The sequence below is a fragment of the Sorex araneus genome, chromosome 2 (genome assembly GCF_027595985.1).
Source record: "Sorex araneus isolate mSorAra2 chromosome 2, mSorAra2.pri, whole genome shotgun sequence".
Lineage (NCBI taxonomy): Eukaryota > Metazoa > Chordata > Mammalia > Eulipotyphla > Soricidae > Sorex > Sorex araneus.
Genome location: NC_073303.1, coordinates 219,064,371 through 219,070,727, shown reverse-complemented (window position 1 = coordinate 219,070,727; position 6,357 = coordinate 219,064,371).

Sequence of the window (6,357 nt, the reverse complement as noted above, 5' to 3'; positions counted from 1 at the left end):
TGCAGAACACAAAACTCATTCTGATGTCCACTCATGTTCACAATTAGAGATGACAGTAATAACAATAAAAATAAATAAAGGTACAGCATTTGGATTGTCTGCTGCTAACGGGGCATGATCCAGTTGAAGGGGACACAACTAGTCTGTGTCGAGAGGAAGCTGTGTGGTCCTGGAGGTCAGACTAAGCCAGTCTTCCAGAAAAAGGTTAAAACGGCAAAGAAGATTGTGTTGAAGCTTGACTGTATTGAGCCCTGATGCACATCTAAGAGAATGCTGGCCATTAAGAGATACAAGCGTTTAGAGCTGGGAGGAGTTAAAAAGAGAAAGGGAGGGGCTGGAGCGATAGCACAGCGGGTAGGGCGTTTGCCTTGCACGGGGCCTACCCGGGTTCGGTTAACTGTATATTAACTCCCCTCCCCTTTTTATTTTGCAGTGCCAGGATGAATCCCGGGGTCTCACATGTGCAAGTCAAGTGTTCTGTTGCTGTACTATGTCCCCATCCCTTATTCCATTTTGAAGAGGATGAAACTAGAAATTCTTTGAATAACCTAGCTAATAAGTACCACAGACAGAAATCAGATTCTAGATCACAAGGTTCTCTCCGTCATCCTGCTCTTTCTCAAATGAACCATTGAACTCTTGCAAGAAGTGACCCATCCCTAACAGGGCACATTTTATGTGGAAACAGTTTGATAAAGCACTGAGAGTTGTCTGGAGGAAAGTTTTATTACTTTTTTTTTTTTCATTAACTCTACCCCCCCCCCCCCGCCTTTCTTCCCTTCCCTTCTCTCTGTTGATGAAATGTTGATGAGGAATTGTACGCTCATTTGCATGGGATTGGTGGGGGGTCTGAGGGGATTTGTATTCTTTAATTGGGAATTCAGGCATACATGTGGGCCCTGGGGATGGAGATGATCTGTTTTGTTGTAGTACCTGTGTTCCCAAACAGCACTGGCGGGGCTGGAGTGATAGCACAACGGGTAGGGCGTTTGCCTTGCACGCAGCCGACCTGGGTTCGAGTCCCAGCATATAATAGGGTCCCCTGAGCACTGCCAGGGGTAATTCCTGAATACAGAGCCAGGAGTGACCCCTGTGCATCGCCAGGTGTGACCCAAAAAGCAAAAAAAAAAAGAGAGAGAGAGAGAGAGAGAGAGAGAGAGAGAGAGAGAAAGGGACAAGGGATCCAGTTCTTAAGCTTCATCTTTTATTAGTTAGACAGAAACCTCGGGTTGTGTTAAGCGGAGAGGACAGCTGGAGTTTGAGAAGGGAAATGAAGTAGTGTCATAAATAAAGTTCCCCTGAGAGAGAAAAAGAGCTTAAAAATTCCTGCTTCAACTCCTCCAACAGGCTTTGGAGCTGATGTGAGTTGCCAACTGACATAGAAGCTTTCTTCAGGAAGTTAGGATTGATTTAGGTTTTATGTAATTTCCTGATACAAAGTGTTTTCAGGTGATATTTGACCCAGTGCTTTTGTGGCTTCTTTTAAAACATCACATTTTATTTTTTTTCTCATGGTGTTGAGTTGCAAGTAGATAGCTTTGCCCTTGTCACTATCAGGATATTGTATCAGGATAAATATGTATCCTGAATTTTTTTTATTGAATCACTGTGAATTACAAAGTTACAAATATAGTTATGATTGAGTTTCAGGAGTACATTGTTCCAACACCAGTCCTTTCACCAGTGTCTACTACCCTCCATCTACATCCCTAGTTTCCCTCCTGCCCCCAACCTGCCTCAGTTGCAGGCACTTTCCCCCCACCCCGTTATCCTACTGTTCCCTTCCTTAACTTATTCCCACCCCACCCTTGCCCCAGTGCCGAGCTTCCTACTGAAAACCAGTTGTCCTGCTCTACATTTCTATTACCATCGGACATTTGATATTCCCCTACAAAGTTTCTTTATATTCCCCCACCCATGTCAGCACCGTCTTCCTGGCCCAGGGCTACCCTCAGCTGGTCCTGTAGGAGCCAGTTCTGCTCCAGAAGATCAGAACACTCTTTTTGTTGTTGTTGTTATGGGTCACCGGCAATGCACAGGGGTTACTCCTGGCTCATGCACTCAGGAATTACTCCTGGCGGTGCTGGGGGGACCATATGGGATGCTGGGAATTGAACCCAGGTTGGTCGAGTACAAGGCAAACGCCCTCCCCGCTGTGCTATCGCTCTGGCCCTGATCTGAATACTCTTGTCCACTCTGTTCCAACTCCTCCAGTGAGAAGATGAGCTCAGGAGTAGAGCCTGTCACTTTAATCCTCAGAGGAGGACAGGTGCAGGCAACTGTTTTGCTTCCCATAAAGGAAAATAAAAGCACAAAAAGGTTGTTTTTTTTAATATTTTTTATTTTTTGGGTCATGCTCGACGATGCTCAGGATTTCTGACTCTGTACTCATAAATACTCCTGGCGGTGCTCAGGGACCATATGGGATGCAGGGGATCAAACCCAGGTTGGCCACATGCAAGGCAAACACACTGCCCACTGTACTATCTCTCCAGCACTCCTGCCCCCCACCAAAAACATTAATTAATCAGTTTGACTTGTTATCATCCCCAAAGTCTCACACTATTTTTGCAATCTTAGATTTTACCATATGATTTTGTTAATATTCAGTTATTTTTAAAAGATTCATATTTGACCAATAGAAGTATTTTCTTTTTTTGTATTTTGTCACTTCTTCAGAGGCAAGACTTTCTCAATTTTTGTTTATAGATTAATTTTTTTACTATATCTTATGGGCTGGAATGGTAGCACAGCGGGTAAGGTGTTTGCCTTGCATGGGGCTGACCTGAGTTCGATTCCTCTGTCCCTCTCGAAGAGCCAGCAAGCTACCAAGAGTATCCTGCACAGCCTGGCAAGCTCCCCGTGGCGTATTCGATATGCCAAAAACAGTAACAACAAGTCTCACAATGGAGACGTTACTGGTGCCCGCTGGAGCCAATCGATGAGCAACGGGATGACAGTGACAGTGATACAGTGATTATATCCTATAGCAAAAGAAGACAGCTTCAAGCTTCTCCTAAGTATTTGATATACCATCTGATGCATCCTAATTTTGGTTTGGTTTTGGAATACACCCAGCAGTGCTCAGGGTTAACTCCTAGTTCTGTGCTCAGGGCTCTGGAAGTAGGAGGGGTTACATGTGGTGCTCTGGATGGAATCAGGGACAGTTGCATGCCAGGCAAGTGCCTTAACCCAGCCCCTTTACTGTCTCTCTGTTCTTTTATGCATTATCTTAAATTTTCCTGCACTAGGAAGCTGATATGTTAAATTGATTTTTAAAAACTTCTTCCTAAGATTTTTTTTTATCTCCTTACAATTTAATAAATTGTTGTTTGGTGTGTGTGTGTGGGGATCACACTTGGCAGTGCTCAGGGCTTAGTCCTGGCTCTGCACTCAGGGATCACTCCTGGCAGGGCTCAGGGGATCATATGAGGTTCCAAAAATTGAACTCAGTGGGGCTGGAGCAATAGCACAGCAGGTAAGGCATTTGCCAGGTTCGATACCCAGCATCCCATATGGTCCCCTGAGCACCGCCAGCGCCAGGGATAATTCCTGAGTGCAGAGCCAGGAGTAACCCCTGTGCGTTGTGCATTGCCAGGTGTGACCCAAAAAGCAAAAAAAAAAAAAAAAAATTGAACTCAGACTGGTGTGCACGGCAAGCAACCTACCCATTGTATTATCACTCCAGCCCCTAACTGAAATTTATCTACTTCCACTATCTAGTCCTTTGTATGGATTCCTCCTCCTGTTCATCAGCAGGAGGAAATATAATCCATAGAGAATATTAATCACTATCACTATCACGATCATCCTGTTGATCTTCGATTTGCTCAAGTGGTCTCAGGAAAGTTTCCTTTCGTTTTAGCCCTGAGATTTTAGCATCCTCTCTTTACTCGTCCTTCCCAACAGTGCTGCATTAGAGGATCTTTCAGGGACAAGAGTATGAGACCCATCATTGTTACTGTATTTGGCATAAAAACGCCACAGGGAGCTTGCCAGGCTTTCCCATGTGGGCAGGAAAACTCTTGGTAGCTTGCCAGGTTCTCAAAGAGGGAGAACTAAGCTATAAGATGGCTCGGGAGCTTGTTTTTTTTGGGTCACACCTGGCAATGCACAGGGGTTAATCCTGGCTCTGCACTCAGGAATTACTCCTGGTGGTGCTCAGAGGACCAAAAGCCCTACTGCTGTGCTATTGCTCCAGCCCCTCGAGAGCTTGGTTTTATAGTCTCTGGATGTTGGCCATTGATGGGATTACATAGTGCCGGGGGCAGTTTCTGGGTGTGACTGCCTAGCAACTGGAAAAATGGGGGATCTGTGTGGAAGAGGCCCAGTCCCGATCTGAGCAGGCTTGGAGATCTCAGACCCAGTCCCGCACACCTGGATTCCTTTGCCAGTTCCTTCATGCGTGAGGCTTGTCAGAACATGTGGAGAGTGGTCTTGAGCATGGCTGTGGCTGGGTTCCAGAGGTCTCCGGCTGCCTAGAGAATATTAGTATCTGTGAAAAGACAGCATACTGGGCTCTAATACACTTTGTTCAGATATTTGAACTTTGTTCAGAATTCAGAATTCCACTAGCAAACTACCCAATCTCCCTTCTTTCAGAGCCCTATGACACATGACCTGGTTCCAGTTGAATTTCTAGCTAGAATCTACTATACATTCAGGTACTACATTTTTACTTCACCCTGGTATGAAGGGCTGAACTAATATGCAAACACCATAGTATTTTTGAGGGGGAGGCATACCTGGCAATGCTCCTGGCAATGCTCAGGGATAACTCCTGGTGTTGTACTCAGGAATTACTCCTGGCAGTGCTCAGTAGACCATATGGGATGCCAGGAATTGAGCCCAGGTTGACTATTCAAGGCAGGCACCCTACCTACTGTACCTTTTATTTATTTACTTAGGTTTTGGGTTCAAACTGGGTGATGCTTGGAGATTAATCTTGGCTCTGTACTCTTTAGGAATTACTTTTGGCAGTACTCAGGGGATCTTATGGGATGCTGGGGATAGAACCTGGGTTGGCCAAGCACAAAGCAAGTATCCTACTAACTATACTATCACTCTGCCCACCCCCAACACCTTCTAACATATAGATAAGGATTTCACTAGAGCTTTTTCTTAAAAAAATCCGAGACACTTATTTAGAAGTGTTACTTTTCTATAGAACCAAAGCACAAAGAAACTCTTGGGTACTAGGCCATAAGAACCCAGAATTTGAGGATTAAGGTGCTAGCCTTGCAAGTTGCTAACCCTGGTTAAATCACTGGTACTACGTATGGTCTCCTGAGCACTGCCAGGAATAATCCCTGAGCATGGAGCCAGAATAAGCTCTGAGTATCTCAGGGTGTGTTACAAGCCATCCCCCTGCCCCCACCAAATTCCTCACAAATCAAGAATTTGTAAGGAATTGTCTAAATCTAAAACACATGGGAAATATAATGGATATCATGGAAAAAACGGGATCCTTCACCTTCTAATACATTTTCTGAATCTAACCACAGAGTTCTGTTACCATTTTCATTTCTTCTGCAAAACTATTTTTTTCTTTTTGGGTCACACCCAACGATGTTCAGGGGTTATTCCTTTATTTCTGGCTCTGCACTCAGGAATTACTTCTGGTGGTGCTTGGGGGACCATATAGGATGCTGGGGATTGAACCTGGGTTGGCCGTGTACAAGGCAAACTCCCTACCTGCTTTATTATTGCTCTGGCCCCTCTTCTGAAAAACTTTATAACCTCCAGACTAGAAAGATAGTACAAGGTACTTGCCTTGTTTGCAGCCAATCCTGATTCACTCCCTGAAACGTATATGGTCCCCTGAACACTGCTAAGAATGATCACTGAGCGCTGCCAGGTATGGCCCTAAGAACAAAAGCAAAACAAAAACAAAACAAATATGTGCATACTTATTAAATGTGTGAGGCCTTGAGTTTGTTCTCCAGCAACATGCACATGCATGCACACATACAAAAAACATTATATATATGTATGTACATATATATATATATATATATATCATGGCAGAATCTCTCGCCCCCATGCCAGGCTGTCTTCACCAGGGTACCTCGAAGGGGGGCAGGTTGAGTTTCCCTCCCCGCCCCAAGCAGAGCCCCGGCAGCTGAAAGCCTCCAGAACCCAGCCACAGCCATGTTCAAAGCCACTCTCCACACGCTCAGAGGAGCTTTATGCATGAAGGAACCGACAGAGGAACCCAGGTATGCAGGACCCATGGCTGAGATCTCCAAACCTGCTCGGATCGGGACTGGGCCTCCTTTACCCAGATTCCCCATTTCCCAGTAGCGAGGCAGTCACACCCACAAATTGCCATGTAATCTCATCAATGGTCAAGATCCA